This window comes from Lepisma saccharinum, chromosome 7 (assembly GCF_977018435.1).
Source record: "Lepisma saccharinum chromosome 7, izLepSacc3.1, whole genome shotgun sequence".
Taxonomy (NCBI): Eukaryota; Metazoa; Arthropoda; class Insecta; order Zygentoma; family Lepismatidae; genus Lepisma; species Lepisma saccharinum.
Genome location: NC_139235.1, coordinates 62,471,747 through 62,491,081, shown reverse-complemented (window position 1 = coordinate 62,491,081; position 19,335 = coordinate 62,471,747). Strand labels below are relative to the sequence as shown.

At 37.0% G+C, this 19,335-nt stretch overlaps 1 protein-coding gene across 2 annotated transcripts in view; it reads left to right on the top strand.

Annotated features, from left to right (window-relative positions):
• The window catches only part of LOC145989869 (uncharacterized), a 393,178-nt gene that overhangs the window by 166,931 nt on the left and 206,912 nt on the right, over positions 1-19,335 (top strand). The window contains exon 1 of one of the 2 annotated variants that reach the window (XM_083125334.1): positions 16,695-17,054. The exons of the other annotated variant lie outside the window; for it this stretch is intronic. The gene's annotated coding sequence lies outside the window, so the exon portion shown is untranslated. Of the gene's footprint in view, positions 1-16,694; positions 17,055-19,335 lie in introns of those variants that run through there. 2 annotated transcript variants of the gene reach the window in all.

Genomic DNA, 19,335 nt, shown 5'->3' with positions numbered 1-19,335 from the left:
AGCAGTATCTGTTTGAAATTTTGCACAACATCTTCTGAAACACTGACTCGCAGCATACTAAAATTATTTTCATCTATTCCAATACTTTCCCTGTCAGGCTGGAAACTTATCGAAACCCTCTCGTATGCTTGTGCAAGAGAACATGATTGATTAATTGGGTTTATTGTACTTCGCTTTACTGTCACTTTTAGCTAAGATGAGGATGAGTGATGATATGATGAATAGGACACTCACAAAGAACACCCACGCCTAGATCGTGATTCGTACACGTGACCACTGGCGTCCTAGCTCGCTGAGATAACCAATCCGCCATATTTTGGAGTATGAGTGTACACTTCGAATGATAAGAAACTTTGAAAAGTATAGGTTAAAAATCTTACAGTCTGATTGATTACAAGACACCCTTTAACGGACAGTAACATGCGCCCTAAGCAAGAAGTTCAAGGACTGAAGCTGCAATATATTGTGTCCCAAAATGATTATCGGGGTATCAAGTAATTGGTATATTACAACAGACTTTGGGAAGAATTGGGTTACCAAATGGATGCTGTGAACATTTATAAAGTACACTATGTAAACTTGTTGAGTTGTTCTTTACTCCTATATAAGCTTTGTCCTTGTACCCTACATAAGGGAAATTAAACGACTATGAAACCCGATATTCATTTTGGGACACACTGTATATTCTGTGATACCACAACACCAACTACAAAGCTGTATTTAGATTCTATTAATAGAACACTTACACAGTTTAATTGTTTCGCAGTGTCCTTTGTCTTTAATGCTGTATTCTGAAATCAGTTATTAGAGGTAAAGACGGAAAAGCAGCCTTCATTGAACCGGATGTAGCGTGACTTGCGACACTTCGTCTTGAACGACCCATTAGCGTGCATGCGTCAATTTTCCTCCCACAATTTAAGAAGCAGAAAGGCACGGTACCTGAGATTTTCCGAGGGTTTATGATAACGTATCAGTTTCTAATTTGCATGTGTTCGCTCAAGAGACCGGGCTAGGTGAGAAAATTGCATCAGACACTACAGAACCAGAAGAGAAAAATAGAAAACAAATGTTTGGAAATGGACTGTGAAAAAAGGGAAGATGCATCTGAAAAATTATAGGAGACAAAGGTAGAGCAAAAGGAACAAGGGGAAAATCTAGTAACTGAATAGCGAAGAAGGAGGAAACTAGAGTGGATGACGATTTATAATAACAGGAAATATAGATAAAACTCTTCTATTTGATAAGATAGGTAAAGGTAAAGTTCCCCGTGCAATGAAGGCACATTTAGGGAATGTAGGGGTAGGGCCCACACATTCTCGATCTCGGCCATTTTGGAGGTGATGTGATCAGCAGTACGCTCCGGCCGCTTTTACCCTCCAGAGTTGTCCTCAGGTACCAATTAATTTGAGGCTGAGATAAATTCCGACCTTGGATCACTCACTAGACCACTGCGGCTCTTGCTTTATTGCAATACATAGAAAATGAAATGTTCCAAAAAAAAACATGCAAGGATGCAAGAACTTGGCACACATGCCATGAAGGCATATGGGGTGATGTGGAGATATAGAGCTCCACATATTCTTGATCTCGGGCATAGTTGGGATGATGTGATCAGCATCACGCCCAGCTTCCTCCTTTACCCCAGTCCCCCAGGGTTGCCCCTAGGTTCCCATTCATACGAGGCTGGGTGGCACACAAGATTACACTGGTCAACAAATTTTGATTTTTTTTTGCGACATTTATGAAAATTCACTTTTCTTTATCAATCCATAATGCTGAACACGAAACTGACAATGAAAATGCCACTCGACTTCCGGTTTAAGAATTATACGAGGTATTGTCGAAAAGTCGGATTTCCCAATGTTGCAACCTAGTGGAATGACGTATGCTTGGTGTGCATATGACTTTTACGCTTTAACTGTATTATACGAACAGTACAAAACGTGGGTATATTTCCATTTGCCTTTTCCAAATAAATTCACGAATCAAAGTTTTTACATTAATCACAAAATACATATATTATACTATACTACTGTATGGTTTGTTCTTTACTACTTACGTGGGATTCAATCCGCTTCCTCTTTGCTTCCCTCTCGTAGTGAAGTTCAGGATTATCCCTGGTTACTGTCCAGCAATAGTCGCCAAGCATTCCTGTACTCCATTTCCCTTGGTATCTTTTCTCCATTACAGAAATTTGTTGTGGAAACGCTCACCGTGTTCATCAATTACGTCCCCACAACTTTTCGGGAAAAAATTGAGATGAGGGTGTAGGAAATGCAATTTAAGGGGCATATTGCAACCCATTTTTTGATACTATGAAACCAAATTATTTACAAGTTTTTCATAGTATTCAGCACGTTTGTTTCCCAAGAAATTATTTGAGACTTCTCTGAAAGAACTCCATGCACCTTTCTCAAAATCACTTGGCAGGTGTTCGAAGATCTCGTCCTGGTGAAGTTCATGAATTTGAGGGTCCACAAAAATTCCTTCCTTGATCTTCTGTTCACTGATTTTTGGAAATTTGTTAAGTAGATATTTGAATGCCAAAGAGTTTCGATCCAACGTTTTGACAAAGTTTTTGATCAGTCTAAGCTTTATATGAAGTGCAGGAAGTATAATATTTTCAGATTCAACAAGAGGTTCATTTTGTACATTCATGTTTCCAGTTTCCATACTTTGACGTAATGGCCAATTCTTTTTAATGAAATGAGAAGCTCTGTCTCTGCTATTCCATTCGCAGAGGAAACAGCAATATTTTTTATATCCTTGTTGGAGTCCAGTTAAAATAGCAATGACTTTCAAATCTGCACATATTTTCCATTTGTAGTTGTTGTATTTAATTGATTGAAGGAGGAATTTTAGGCTACCATATGATTCTTTCTTTTGCACAGAATAACCAATAGGGATTGACAGCAATTGATTGCTGTTATGAAGCAGTACAGCTTTTAGACTTAATACCGATGCATCTATGAACAACCGCCACTCCTCACAAATGTGCTTAATGCCCATAGCCCCCAATAAACCATTACTATCACTGCAGTATACCAGATCTCCTTCGGTAGAAAAGTATTCTCCCAATTTTTCTGACGGTCACGATAAAATGACACCTTCACATTACTAGCCAGAAAATTCCATTGTTGAAGTCTGGAGGCTAATAGCTCTTCCTTGACTTTTGAATTTCAAAATCTCTCACAAAATAATTCATTTCACTCTGGCTAACCTTGTGCTGTTCTGTAAGTTTAACTTCACCTGCAAAGTCAGGATCTGAGATGTGGAAGGTTGTGGATCGTACGGTTCGTCTTCTGAGGCAACAGAATAGGATTCAGGGGGTGTTGGAACAGGTAGTTCATTACTATGCGCCACAGGACGAGTAGCAGAACGAATATTTGGAAATACAATTGTCTTCTTTTTAGTATTGGACATACGTTGTATTGGTGGGCTCCAACTAAATCATGGGAATAGCAAATGGAATCGATAGTCTTCCGTGATTCAACCAGATTCGTGTAGCAGGTCTTACAACAGAAATGTCGAACACAAGTCTTATCTTCATCTCCGAATTTGCAGTATTTACCGAAATACAAATTGTAGGCTGTTCGTACAGCAGGGGTAATATTTCTCTGCTGTCCAGAAAACACAATTTGACCACAAACATAACAGAAATTGTTAGCATTGTTAATGCATTTAAGTGGCATTTTTTGCCAAATCACTCAGCAATTTAAATAAATGTCAACCTTAGCATAAACGGATCACGTAATACGCAAAAACGATGTTCGATAAATGCACACACTCAACCTAGTTTCATAAAGCCAGAATCACGTCTGAAAAAATGAACACCTCACAAAACAATGAATAAAGAGGTTTTGTGGCTGGTCTTGAACAGTTCCCCCTTTCCTTACAACAAATAAATAAAGATAAGATAAGAAAAGAAACAACTAAACATTTACTTCTTACAGCTATGCAATATCATATATATAGGGAACTTCTCCAAATCAACAATGCCCTGTAACTCAATTATAATTAGTCAATTGCGATTTTTAATGACAGTTTCGTATTTAGGGGACCAATATTGACTAGAAATTGCATATATCACTCATGTCGCATTTTGGCTGTTGGCCAGTGTTACCAGAAGAAATAGAACTCGAAAACAAATAAATAGATTAAATCGCATACACAACGAAATCGTTACGGTCTAAGGTTCCTGTCCTAGGGAGGTTTCCTGAAGACTTACATGGGGGCGTTCACTTTCGCCGTACAGGATTCCACCCTCTATTCCTAGAGGGGTAGGTCCCTTAAGGACACGAAGGACACTTTCCACATCCAGCCAGTCGCGAGAACAATAAACTGCTCCCCCGCCGACATTTTCCCGCGGCAAGCTGGAGAAAGAGAGGTCTGCGCGCTGGATGGTTGTAAGAGGAGACAAAACTTAGCATTACGCTGATGGGAGTATTATTTCATTTGTTCTTTTCGTAATATCAAACGCCTGATGGTGTGGAAAAACACACCAGCGAAAACAGGACATTTTGAAGATAATGCTTGTGGTAGGAAAAGCCGAAACTTCCATTTGATTAGCCGTAACTTCAAGTTGAAGTTGCTTGTCCATAAGGAATACATGGTAGTCTACAAGTAATTATTCATCATAACTTTTACAGATCGTATCTAGCTTAATAATCAACTTTAAAAACAGCTTCAGTTGCAACATGGAGAGAAGTTATACTCTCTTGTTCTATGTTTTGCCTTTCTCAGTACCGTGCCCATTCCTACGATATTGAAATAAGTGCATAACTGGTGCGTACTGTCACTCCTTGCCTTAACGGAACGAGGTCGAGCGTCTGAGTGCTGGTCCCGCTGGCTGGCCTGAGGCGTCCTGCCTCTAGACAGGCCATGACTTGGAGTGGCCTCCCTGATGGCGCAGTGGTAGCGTCGTCGCCTTGTAATCAAGGCACAAGTGGTTCGGATCCTACTTTAAACTGTAGGTCCAGTACCGATTAGCCTTACTGCGCATAAAGTGGACTTAAAACACCAAATCAACCAACCAACCAAGGGCATGGCTTGGAGACCACTGCTTCTGGCGGCCCTGCAGTGGAATCGTTCCTCTCTGCACTCTAGCAAACTCGTCGTGGTCTTCCTGTGACCTACTTGTAGGCTCCTAGCCCTTTCCCTGTATTCTCCTCCTGAGGCAGGTTGCTTACCCGTTTTACAGTGCTCTTGGGAGTTGGGCAACGTCTAGGATACGTTCCGGTTACGGCAGGCAACAAAATAGAAGTTTCATAGGGTGAAAACAGCACGGATCATTGTAAATGCCCAGAGGAAAGAGACAAGGCAATTAGAAACACACACATATGAGTCGTTCAACATCAATTTAGATCACAACTAGCTCAGGAGAAACAGTAGGTTTTCAAGCGAAAATCAAATATTCCCTCGAAACGACGGGTAATTGAGGAGAGTATATTGTAGGCTCGCTAGGCTCTCTGCGAAACCTAGAGATTTTTAGGTGAAAAGGAACCAATGAGTTTTATGAGCTGACATGTTAGGTTCAGTTTCTTTAAAATATGACTGTTCATCTTTTCTATCAAAGTACAAACCAAGTAATGTAAAATGTCAATTTAGTTTGAGAAAATTAAACTATTGGAATTAATGTAAGAACATAGTTAGTCATACAGACTTATATATTACCATGAAAATTTTCGTATTCCGTATTTTCTTCGCCGGGTAGACAACTTCATATCAATAATTATAATTTCTCATATCGACCTCCATATTTACTCATTCAATTAAACATAAATTTTATTCCTTCCTTTGATTGATATTTTTGTTTTTATAAACATGAGTAAATATTATTAGTATTATTATTATTACTGTTATTATTATTATTATTATGTGATCGCTTATTTCAATTTTTAATCCAAAACCGTTAAAAAGGAAACAGCGATTCCTTGGGCACATTTTTTTTCCAATTCGAACACCACAGTTAGATGAGATGGCCCACTTCATCAATTCAGCATACACAAAATGAGATGAGAGCTTCGATATTTACAATTGAAACGGTATTTCAAATTTCCCTGCCCGATTTGTGGGTCAGATGTTAATCTGACTTTGCATCGAGTGAAGAAAATTTGAACTTTCGATAACTCCCTTGTACAGTACAGTCAAAGTCAATAAAAATGGGACACCTAGATTCTGAAACACTCGCTTCCCTGCAAGGGTTTTGTGTGTTGCCTAATTCTAGGGCGATAAGTGAATTTTAATAGCAAATTTTCAATGGCAACTTCAACCAGCGCCTTAAAGGTAGGCAACACACACAACGCCTTACAGGAAAGCGAGTATTTCAAGATCTAGGTGTACCTAATTTTATTGCTGGTGACTGTACAGTACGACTGTTCAAGATTAAAGGAACAGAAAGTTTTGGGCACTGACCTGGTTTTTGATCTTCCTTCCTGGCTTGAAGGCGTAGCCTTGTCAAACGAAATCAACGCGGAATGCCACCGCTGTCAGCCACAATCCACAACAATCGCTTTGTCTGGAGATATTTTTAAACGACCGCTCGGGAGAGGCGAGCTGGAGGTATCATTAATTAGAGACGGACCATTGTCATCCGACACCAGAAAGGCGCTTTCCCACGGAGTCGCACGTGGAATATGGGAACGTAGTGGGTGGATGTTGCTCCTCTTATACTGTCCTTTGGAGCCTATATGAGGGTAGACCATATTTACAGGCGGATCCAGAATATTTTTCTGGGAAGAGCACAGATGATGATTAAGCAAAGAATAAGCATATTGCAGGATGCCATTTTGGAAATACAGTGTGTAGCATTTTGTATACATGAAATGCTATACTATACTATATATAGAGCTTTTTTGTGAAAGAAGTTTTGCAAAGTTTGCTTTATGTATACTTTGCGTCCACGTAAGGAGATTGTGCCAACAGTTTAAAGTCGAGTACAGTCGCGAACACTTTTTTTATTTTTATTTATTTATTTGAACACAACAGGCGAATGCCCAATTACAGTGTTCTAAATTTTCTGCTAAACATGAAGTATGTCAACGCTAAAGTCCGTTGTAAATGTGCACAAAAGAAAGTATAGTTACTAAAAACAAAAACATTAAAATAATAATACAAGTATGATTGAAAGAGTAACATAAAATGTCAGACGTAACTATCCAATATAAGAATTGCCTACATGAACACAAAATTTCCAATATTACAATGTACAAATAATATCTTCACACTCAATGTTTCAGATCTGAACCACCACGGACAAAACAAAATATAAAGAGATACTTACGTAATGCATTATAATTTACATGAAATATGAAATTTATATAAACACAGTAAAATTCAAGGATGGAAGATATAACCTAGGGGCTTGTGTTTATTACATTACGAACTATAGTGAATTAAAATAAAAATTCATTTTGGAACGGAGGTAGGTCCTCATTCGTTCTGAGTCTTTGAATGAGTTGATACTATTTAAAACAAAACATTCGGTAAATTATTAATTAATATTAGCATAATTTTACAGTCCCTTTTTATTAATTTATAAATCTAACAGCAACAATTTACAACTATATTTATTTTATTTATTCATTGACCACAACAGGCTAATGCCCAATTACAGTGTTCTACATAATTGAGTATAAACTACGAAAGAAATATTGATTTATAAAAAATATGTTCATTTACATGGTTGACATTTATTCTTACATCCTTTCAGTAGCTTTTTATGAATGCCCAACAGGCACGTAAAATATATATAATTTTTGTTTCCTTTCGGAACATCTGGGTTGTAAAAACCGCATTAACTCTCAATGTAATCGTTACAATCCAGAAGTGTCCGTGACTGTACAATCCACTGCGTCATTTACCTTCAATGGAAATCGAACGTTTCCTTTACAAGGCGACATCGTTATCATATTTTGTGAAGTAAATCTATTGTTACTTGTTTTAATGATGATTTAAAAAGTAAGGAATAAAGGTGGAGTGTCACAAACATCTGAAAAAACTTTGTGTGTGTGTGTGAGAGAGAGATAGAGGGAGATCTTCCAGATACTTACTTCTTATTTATCTCCATTAGTGTAAATTTAGGCAAAATACCTCTTCATAATTTATTATTTAAGAACCTTCAAAATGGCACAGTATTAAAGTGATCTTTATGTAATCAAGACGTCCTAGATTCAATTTCAAATGTCAATCAAATCTAGATTCGATCACCTTATTTGGGTTAAATTTAGTTTTTTTCTTCTTTGGATGTCTGGAAAAGTATATAATCGACGGGGCTTATTGAAGAATTCCATCATACCTTCTTCGAACAGTTTTTGTTTGGTGTATTCTTTCTTCTTGAGAAGGACACGTGCTCCAGTGACCCTCCCGCTAAATCCGCCAATGGTCATATTAAATAATAATAATAGATTTAGATAATAGATTTTCCAAATTGAGAGACCGTATCTGTTTCCTTCACTTTGAAAAAAAAAATAAACTTTCAAATTTGTTTGGATTTACCGAATTTTGTACAGCTCATCTACGTTTAATTAATTGTTGCCAGAATTCTATAAACACACATCTACTTTCAACTTAGAATAGTACCTATCAATGATTGTTTATCTGAACAATACTATCCAGGAAATCACTTCAGGGCTCTTAGGATTTCCTTCCTTTTAAAAACTTCCAGGGCACACAATGAGAAGGTGAGAAGTTTAATTCCAAATTACTTCTTCCTTAATACTGGAATGGAAATTTAAAATAAAAAAAAAAACCTGGTGTATAATTGCAGACACTTACATTGAAGTAATATCTCCATTTTTATAGCAATATTCAGAATACGGATTACTTAAAAGAATTGCAAGGATTCCTTCCCCACGTTGCAATCATCCCTGGCAAGAAAGTTATATTTTCTTCCCTGACAGCAACGATTTTATTTCCCTAACCCAATATAATAATATAAAAGCATTTGTATAGGTTGGTTTCATGTGACGTCAGGATGCGCACAGCCGCCATGTTTGCGGCCAATTTTCTTTGTCGTATGCAAGGAAATATCGTGAAATATCGTAATCAAGGTTCAAATCTCCTGCCCGCCCGCTTCAAATCTGTATGCTTACAACAACTGGCCTTAATCATGACTGCTCGAAGCAACAATTCAGCAATAATTCAATACATGGCAATAATGGCAACTTAACCTATTATCAAGAAGTATTAAACAATATATCAAGTATTTATCTTTGATCATTAAAAAGGACTATGTTATTTATTCAATGATAGAAGTTTGTAGAATGGATAAATATACAGCATTGCAGGGCCTTTCATTTGATCATTATCACGTTAAATCTTGCAACAAAAAAAGTTATCATTTACATACAATGATGCAATATCTGTTAATTTGTCTAAAATGTTATTTCTAAAAAACAACTGAATGTACTGTAGTTCGAGAAAACAACTAAAATATGCAAAAACAAAAATCAATACAACCAACTCTGAAACAATAAATTTTGGGAAAATATTATTTGTGTCAAGAAATGATCATATGTTATATCTGTTATTTTTTTAAGACAGTCTTCTAATTTTTGTTAATACTAATAATAAAAATGTGCATTTATTTCTCGCCCAAAAGAGCATATTTCCTTGAAATATATGGATGTGCATTCCGAAGTCAGAGTGTTTAATTCGCACACTTGTAACATTTACTTAAATAATATTTTTAATAACAGAATTGAGGAGTTAGCTCCAATGAGGGAACATACCGGTATATGCCCTTTTTATGGAGAACGCTTTAAAAGATTCACCATCCTTTTCTGCACTAGTCTGTGTAAAATATCTGGGGTATTTCAATTTTTTAGTATGGTAGGCCTGTTTGTTTGAACAGATGCGTAATGAAAATGATCTTCCATTTTGTGTGTTTTCCAGCAGTGGATGGTATATGTTCGTTGTATTCAGAAGATTGGTGTAAAAATGAGGAGGCCTACTACTACTAATTCAGAACCAGCATTAAAGGTTTCCAAACTGGGTGAAAAGAAACCTGTCAACAAGAGTGAATGGAAACAAGAAGTAAACAAGGGAAACAAGAAGTAAACAAGGGAAACAAGAAGTAAACAAGGGAAACAAGAAGTAAACAAGGGAAACAGAAATTCAGGACATGCCTACACTTCTAGCTCTGGTGATTTGATTGCTGAAAAAAACATTTTCAGTAGTTTAAGGGTTTTGTTTGAAACAGTGCTGGAAAAGTGTGACATAAGAACGGCAGTGTACATTGTATTGGACAGTTTATGGAACTTCAAACAAAGAAGGGCAAGATTCTTGTCTCTCCAACTGCATGAGAAACGAACCTCTGAAAACAGCTGCAATTAGCCCTAAGCCACTGTTCAAGTTCATGAACCAAGAGAGCATTGACTGGATAGAAGTACTACTAGAGGAAAGTGCACCACATTCCCTTGATGAATCCATTGTTCAGGAAATTAGTGATGAAGACAGTGATGGAAATGGAAATTGAAAAGTTGGGAAATTACAGAATTATATTTTTTATACCATGTGTGGGTCAGTAATCGAATGTATTCTTGGACACGAGCAGTTCTTAAGACATTACTTGCTAAAATCATATGTATTTTTTTTTGGTTTCAGCCGTTCTACATAAGAAGGGCATATAACATGCATGCAAAAATTTTGTCATATCGGTATAAAAACATACTAATAACTGCATATTCATTTTGTTTCATATATAGAGGATATGGTATTTGTTTTCTTGACTAATAGGCATCAATTTGTAATAAACATGTATTAGTATTATTGTAACAAATCTTTCACAGCTGATTTCCCAAAAACTGCCATTTCCTCTATGTGCCCTTTTTGGAGCTAACTCCTCAAAGACTTTCCAAGATTGAATTTAAGTTATATTCGTTTCAGAGATCCATGACTTATTCTATCTTAACAATTGCATATAACCTTGGAAATACCGTTATGTTGGGATCAAAATTTTCTCCGAAATTTCATTTTTAAAAATGAAACATCTTTACGAACTTAACTAATAGATTTCCTTGTAAGCCAAACCAATCGGCTTATATTAACATAAGAGAAGGAAACAAGATCGCATGCTGTTCCTCTTATGAAGACGAGTACCACACAAGACAACTCAATTCTTCTCAATCTTTTTCCCCATCCGTGTTCTTTACGTCTCAATTATCGTTTGTTGCCTTTGTCGTCCTCTAACTTAATACTTTCCTTGTCAGGATTTGAAAAATGCATCCCACTGAACTTTGTTCTTTATCATTCTCGTCGACCATATTAAGCAAACCGAAAAGAGGAAAGAAGTCTGTGTTTTCAGAGAAACAAGTGTGCGCACTAGTAAAAATAATTCTTTTGATCATGCGTGACTCCCTTCCCCACACTAGAATGAGAAAGGGTTGAGGAGGGAGGGGAAGAGTTTCGGGAAACATACTTGCAGGGAGAAAACTATCGATCGGCCATTCCGAACGACATAGATATATGAGTGCATTACAGTTTCTGATACACTTGAGAGAAGGTAGCGGTGGAGCGGTATCTATAAGTATGACATACGGGACACATTGGAGATATGTATAGTGGAGGCATCTACGCAGTAGTGGGCGAAGAAGGGAAAAGTGTGGGGTAGGTGGGGAACTGTAATATTGCGAAAAAATATAGGAGCGCAGTGATGCCAACCGCGGCATAATTATGGTGCGTCTAGTGTAAAGCCCGCTCTAGACGAAAGCATTTTCCTTAGCATTTTTCTTAACATTTGTGCCATGACCAAAATGCTGCCGTGTAAAGTGAGAAATCTTATGGCATTTCAGATGCCATGGCATATTTCATGGCATTTCTCGAGGATAGGATCCGTCTTATTTCCGTAACCAACCAGACCTCTAGGTGACGAGCGCAGTTGTAATGGCGGCCGCGTAAGATGAAAACAACGTATCACTTCACATTTTGAAAACACGATAATAATCAACCGAGAGGAATTCGCTTTGTATAAAATGGTTTTAGGTAGAGAAGCATGGCGCTGTTTAAATATACACTTTACAACGTTTACTGTACACGTATGGAATAATATTTTAGTTTTTTCAATTGTAAACACCCTGCACTCACCATATACGTATGGTCTAACTCGATGTGCCTATCGTGCTGTATGCATCATACAATGTAGTCTTAACAGTTACGTAAATGTTGCATGAAATGCTTTCGTGTAAAGTGCTATCTGCTATAAGTTTTTTGGAAGGATTTACATAGCATTTATGCTAGCAAACATGTTATAGTAAATGCTTTCGTCTAAAGCCGGCTTTACGCTACCATATTTTCCGCGAGTGAAATTAAGGATTCCTCCCCTTCCTCCTTCCAAACTCACCCATTTTATGAGATTGTATTAAGAGGAACTCGAAAGTGAAGTATGGTTCTGGTATCGTTAATTTACTGCCCTATTCTATGTTCCACGTGTGATCTCATAGGAAAGCATTTATATTTTTTGTTACGTTCCCTTTTCTGTCACAATTGCCCAATCGCGACGATGAGGATGAAACACCCAAGCCGAGGGCAGGACTCGAACCATCGGTAGAGAGATAATGAGTCCACCACACAACGCGTTTGGCCACCGAGGCATCCCTGCACTATAGGTCAGGGGCTGTTACTGATATTGTTGCAGTGTTGCACAACGACCGGATATTTTAGCATGAAATTGCATGCTTTTTGTTAGTATTTTTTTCATTGTTTTCCTATTAAATATATTGAACATAAGCAAATAATTTTACCCTTGATTGCTTCAAAACAGCTAATTTCATTATGATCCGTTAAAAAGAAGATTGCAACCTGAGAGATTTTATAATATGAGTAGACGTAGAGGTCGACGTTGCAGCGCCGAAGCAACTGCCTGATCTCTACAGCGAGAAGCATTGGAGCTGCAAATGTAAATAATTCACAAACTGTGAAGGAGTAATGTTCTGAGTTAAAACAACGAATCAGATTAATTCAAGTGCCACATTTTCATGTTGATTTTAATAAGAGAGCAAGCTTCCGTCCTACTGCTGACACACAATTTAAGGAAGAAGACACGCAATTCAAGAAGAATTAAAAAAAGAGACTTGTTACGCCACGTGTAGGAAACATCGCTTTAAAATCGGACTTATGACGAAGCCAGAATATTAACACAAACAACACCAAACAAATTTAAAATTCAAATCCGAGGTTCCGACCCCTTTCCAGGGTCATCAAGGAGGATCTCCGAGCCCGCATGTCCTCCTTTCTGATGATCACCCTGAGCAAGTGTCGGAAGCTTGGATTTGAGTCTTTTATTTTTCTCGTTCCTTTCTTTTAACCATCTGGCAAGCAGGAAAGTCAGATTTTAACAAAGACGGATTTCAAATTTTGGTAGTGTTAGCCTGGTAGAGTGGAATACGTGATTATTACCACGGAAATTGTCAACCGCCAGGTTCTTTCCCTTTATATGCCGTAAAATGCAAACCATGCAATAAATTGACAACCTGTGCCAGGCCCGTACCCAGGAAAGGGGCAATGGGGGCCATGCCCCCCTCAAACCATGAAATATTTAAATGTGAACCTATAAGAAGCTACGAAAATAACATCGACGATTTTGCAAATTTGTAAAAATTTCAATTTTGTTCTTGCATAAATGAATATTTGTTATGTAGAAGTGTGTAGTCTGCAACCTTGGGTAGTTTTAGTGTTATAATCATTGATGCAAGGCTACCAGACGTCCGATTTAGTCGGAACAGTTCATTACTTTTAATTCCTGTCCCGACATTTTTCGAACTGCAGTGGTGATGCAAGAATGTCTCATATTTTTGTTAACTTACATTTAGACATGTTCTTTATTGTAGGTAATAATTGCTGATACGTAACATTTAATTTGTAAATATATTATTTTCTAAACATAGAATTATCATGACCTTTCAATGGCGCTGATATAAGAAAATAAATTAAAGGATATTCTAATTCAATCAACCTCGCAGCATTTCTGATCTTCTCTTTGTTCAATATAGTTTTTTCGAATCTACCCCCTCCCCCTTAAGCTTAAAGAATTCCTGGGTACGGGCCTTAACAACATATACAAAATAAACATAAAACACGAATGCAAGACTAATATAAGTACGAAATCTTATTGAAATCATTAACAAAGCAAGAATCAAATAAAAATCTAACATATACACATTTTCGGATTTGGGCCCTCCCTCAAAAAAATCCTGGGTACGGGCTTTACCTGTGCAGCAGCAGTATCGGTACAAACGCCATTTCTTTAAAATATACTAATGTGAGAAAAAATGAATAAAATTAGTTGTTGAAAATTTGATTGGCAATGTTTATACATTCTCTTGCTCAACAAAATGATTCCAAGGAACATCGCAGTATGCGTTTGTCACAAATGAACCTGACGCAATCCGTAACCTTTACACCCATCATTTTGCAGCGGCTTCAGAACGTTTCGTACTTCTACTCGAAATTAGAAATCCTGAAGTCAACATTTACAAATAAAAATAGCATTTACGTCAGCATTTCAATATTTCTTACTTTACGTATCTTTTGTCCGCTTGTACTAATCGCAGCAATGATAAAAAAATCATGATTACATGAAATCAAAAATGAACCATACTGCTTTTAGTATACAACCTTCATCTTCCAAAATTACAAATATTGCTTCTGTGTCAACTCCATGCCGAAAATTTCAAAGTTTAAAATGGTGCTCAAGTAAAGTTTGAATTGTAAATTTTCAATTTCGAATTATTATTAGTCTTTCAGCCCATTTCCTCTCCATTTCTTTTGGTGCATATTTCGTCTTTATAGTGAAACGAAAATATTTCGTACACGTTAATCTAAATATGCTCCCTACATTAGCACACATTTTTCTCATTTTAGTTCCCTTCAACTCTTTTTTTGTATATTTTTCGTTCTTCCTAATGGAATGGACACGTAGAGATAAAAGAAACTTTTCTCAAAAATTCGTTTTCAGTTTTTATCCGTGTTCACGCATAAACACACAAACACATAAAGTGTGTCCGATAGGATTACTGTCAATAAGAAATTTCAATATTTCTGAAAGTAATAATGCTAAACTAACGGATCTTTGATTTTCTGTTAAGGAAACTGTCACCAAGTTCCAGAAGATCTCCACTTGTGCGCCTTTCGTAGCCGGACTTATTAAAATGGTGCTTTTGCTAAGCGCTTTGCAGTATTTGTGACGTAACGTATTCACAAGCGTCCATTATCCTCTGTTATCATGTAAAGTTACTTTTTTCTTGTATGTTCTGGATTCTTTTTTGTGATATAGGCTGAAAGTTCTCACAAATTTTCAAAATAGGCACACTCTAATTGGAGATTGAAATTCAGCAAACCAAAAGCAACAATGAACTTTCTGCCGTACTCTGAAAGTAGCCATTTTAGTCCATATGATTAGTCACGTGTCGCACGCTCACCATACGTTGCGATAATTTTTTTATGTGTGGTAGTCATACTTGGGGAGTTCTCTCACAAAAGAAAGCAACAATCATTATTCTAGCATTATTAGTTTAGGAGAGTTTTCCAATTTTTATTGGTAGTAATTCTATTGGACACACTGTATACAGCTGTCATGACTTGAAATTCCCTTGGGGTTGACAACCATGTCAATTTCCATAGTTATATATGTGTTACGATGTTGAATTGAAACTTGTATATTTGTCAAAATTTGTGGAAATGCTACTTTTATGTGACCCTGTATAATGAGAATGTCCACGAACCCATTACTTCTTATTATATCATAATAAATAGAACCCGGATTTATGTAGCCAAAACATGCGAAATATGTACAAAAATATGTAGAATGAATCGCTGAAACATGTAAATAAACTGAAGTATGTATGTATATTATAATATCTAATATGCATATTATTTCTGTTTTCTTTTAGTTCTGGCACTAAAAAATGTAATTATTTAAAATTAATTTCTCAAAATTATTATATTGTTAAGAAGTTATCTTGAAATAATGAAAATGTAATGTGCTAAATCACATTGGAAAATTCATAATCCCATAAATTGATAACGTGAATGACGACAGTCAATAGATTTTTGGAGAAATTAAAGTTTTAATGCTTATCCTTCAATTATTGCTCTTTACTCAATGAAGAAACTAGAAAAGCCGACCTTCTTGACGGAGTGGTTATAAGGAAAGGGGTTTCGAGTTCGAATCCCGGCCTTGACATGGGTGTTCCTTTCTGAGTGTCTCTTTATCAATTTCATTGTATCATCACTCATATTTATCTTCGCAATTAGCCAAAAGGGGCGGCAGAAAAACTAAGTAAAATACACGAAATCGATCAATTAATTAAAAAAACAGAAAGATGGCGGAATACTGTATTTTATTTAAAAAAATATGTATGAGAAACGGGAAATATATAATAAACTTCAAAATATGTACCACGAAATTCCTTATCGTTCCTAACATTGCAATTGGCCGACATTTTCATTTTTTGCTTGCCTACGTCTACAGGAAAAAAACATGTAATTAAATAAAAATTTGGGTCCTGACTTCTAACCAACGCGTAGTTCCAATGTAACGGCATTTGGTATAGTTCCACGGCGCGCTCATCACCCTCAAGAGTTGGCAACCCTGCCGCGGATCTAGCTCGCGTTTTCTGTTTCAGTTTGACAGTGGCACGCCGGGGAAATGGATTGAACGAATGCACCGCACTCGTTCGTAGTAGCGTCTTGCGCTCTGGGGCCTGCGCTAGGCACTTCTGTACGACTTCGGTTCCCCCTTCCCCCGGGCCGCTCCGCACGCCCCCGTCAAGAGCGCGGCGACGTTCTGGAAAGTTAGTCGGTGTAATGTGTGTGTGAAGTGTTTAAGTTTTGTACGCGAAAAAACGGAGGTAAAAAAAGTTCCCATTGGAGTTCGAGGGATATCTCCAGGAGTGATAAGCAAAAAGGAAAGGAGGGTAGGGTATTGTGAGGTTCAGTGAATTTCTGGGGCCCCTGTTGGAGTCCTGTGCTTGGAGAATTATTTTTCTTTTGACCGTCAACAATTGGTAGCACCATGACGACGATGGTCAAATTTAGGTGGAGACTCTCGAAGGGAGGTAAGTGGTAATAATAATAATATTAAAAATAATTTTAACAGTGTGTTGGAGTTTTTCGATATGATCGTCCCGGATTTAGTCGGTGCCAAACCGAACAAGAGTGAGTAAAAAAATTAGGCAAGTGTTGTGGGAGTGATTGCTCAATTGCAGTGTCTATTTCCAATTATAATAATAATAAGGAACATAAAAAAGCAGTGAAACAAATAAACACTAACGTGGTTGACTGCAACATGACGCTCCACAACCGTCATCGTTGTGGAAAGTGTTAAAATTTCAACATAACAGTGCGTTATAGTTGCGTTTAAACAACATATTTTGCTCCTTATGTAATCAACATAGTTAATCATGAAAATATGGCGCCCAACTTGGGCTTACCTCGTGAAAATCATCCGCATATTTCAGTGCTGCTGACAACTATGTGATAAGCAATATGTAACAATAATAATATTTTTAGCAGCTATACGGTGAATTGTTGTTGAGTAACGTTTGAAACAAGCGTCATAGTACACTGTTACATAGGGAGAGCTTACAATCTCTAAAATTCTAAACTGTAGTTTGGAGGATTGAGCATACATTTCTTTAGGTATCAAACATTCTTTCCAACTTAGTATGCGTTTGTCTACACACAGAATACAAAGTACATGTTACGCAAACCACACATGAAAATTGTATTCTACAGTAGACAGAAACTCAAGGACACACGCATTCGTATGTATTTGTACGAAACATCCGTTGCGTGCAGTAGAGGTTTTACGGCGGGTTGCGAAACAACCACAGCGACCTTTTACATGGTGCAAATCGCTTATTCTTAAGCTTAATCCAATACGCCGAAGAACGGCAATACGTACTTTGTTTACGCGCATTGATATTGACAATTCGATCCATACATTATAGCTTCGGATTTAGGTCAAGGCTTGATTGGGTTTGGTGAACATCATTCGGGTTCATTTTTCTTTTTTTTAGGACTTATGAAATAGATGCGTTGTGGTTAAAATAATCTTCATACGCCCTGAAAAGTTGCTGAAGTCAAACGAAAGCTCGAAACAAAACTTATTCCAAATTAAACAGAGAAGCTGCACATGTAAAATCCCACGTTTAAACGCAATATTTTGTATATTTATAGTGATTTTGCAGAGAAATCTTACCATTTCTTCTTGCACAGTATATGAAAAGCTCTTTTGACTGTAGTGATATTAATAAATCTCGATACTTGGAAGAAAAAGTAATATGGTCAACTTAGCAAACAAATTAGCCAAGATGTAGAAATTGGAAAAATTTATATTTTCTCCTTTGCAATTTTATGACACTATATCGGAGTATCTAATAAAATTAGATATACTCTAATTCTTTCGGAAAGATTAACATGAGTTATCTTCACAAATATGTGAAATTAAGAAATCTATGTAATGTAAAGAACAGTTCAAATGATATATCTATGAACATTCAACATTAACTTTCAGCGCAAGCTACCGTACATTAATACCCATTATTATGAAATAGAGAGTTTCTTTGCTCTATTTTCAGACTGCCCTGTGTCACTGTTCAGCATTTCGCATAAGCAGCTACAATAACTTACATAAACATAATCCAAATATGGTGCATTATCTAAGAAGTGCATTATTAGCACATGTTCAAACTATCCTATTAGGGTACATTGCACCAGAGGATTTTTTGCATTCTTGCGTAAATTCTAAACAGTTTAAGAAATTCCAGCAATTCAGATAGTTTTCAAATAACAACCACATTCACTAAAGGTCTTTAAACTTTTTCTGGTTGGAATTTTCCAAAGAGAGCTAAATATATGAGTTTTAAACATTCCTTTATACAATAGAAAATACGATCTTAACCAATTGGATCGTCCCGACACTGACACAAACACTAACGTTTATGTCTTTGATGGACAATCACAAACACACATGGGCAGATCACAAAACCACAAAAAAGCTCCACGTAGGATTGTACTGGCTATGAGTACACTACTTTTCCACCAAAGTGACGTGTTTGTTGTGTTGAAAATTTAAACAAGGAAAAGGCGTTAGCAGTGTTGTAGAAGAGTGGTGGTCTTTTCAGTTCTTACGGCGGGCGCTCTAGAAGCTGGCAAGAGAAGTGGGGATCGGGGATGTTCGTCGCAGACCAACCAGACAACAGCGTTTCTTATTGCGCTGGATTGGTTGCTTCCCCGCTCCCCACTTCCCTTGCCAGCTTCTAGAGCGCCCACCGTAAGATTGGAAAATACCTATAATGTACCATCATCCACTATACAATTTCTGCTGTTGATCTG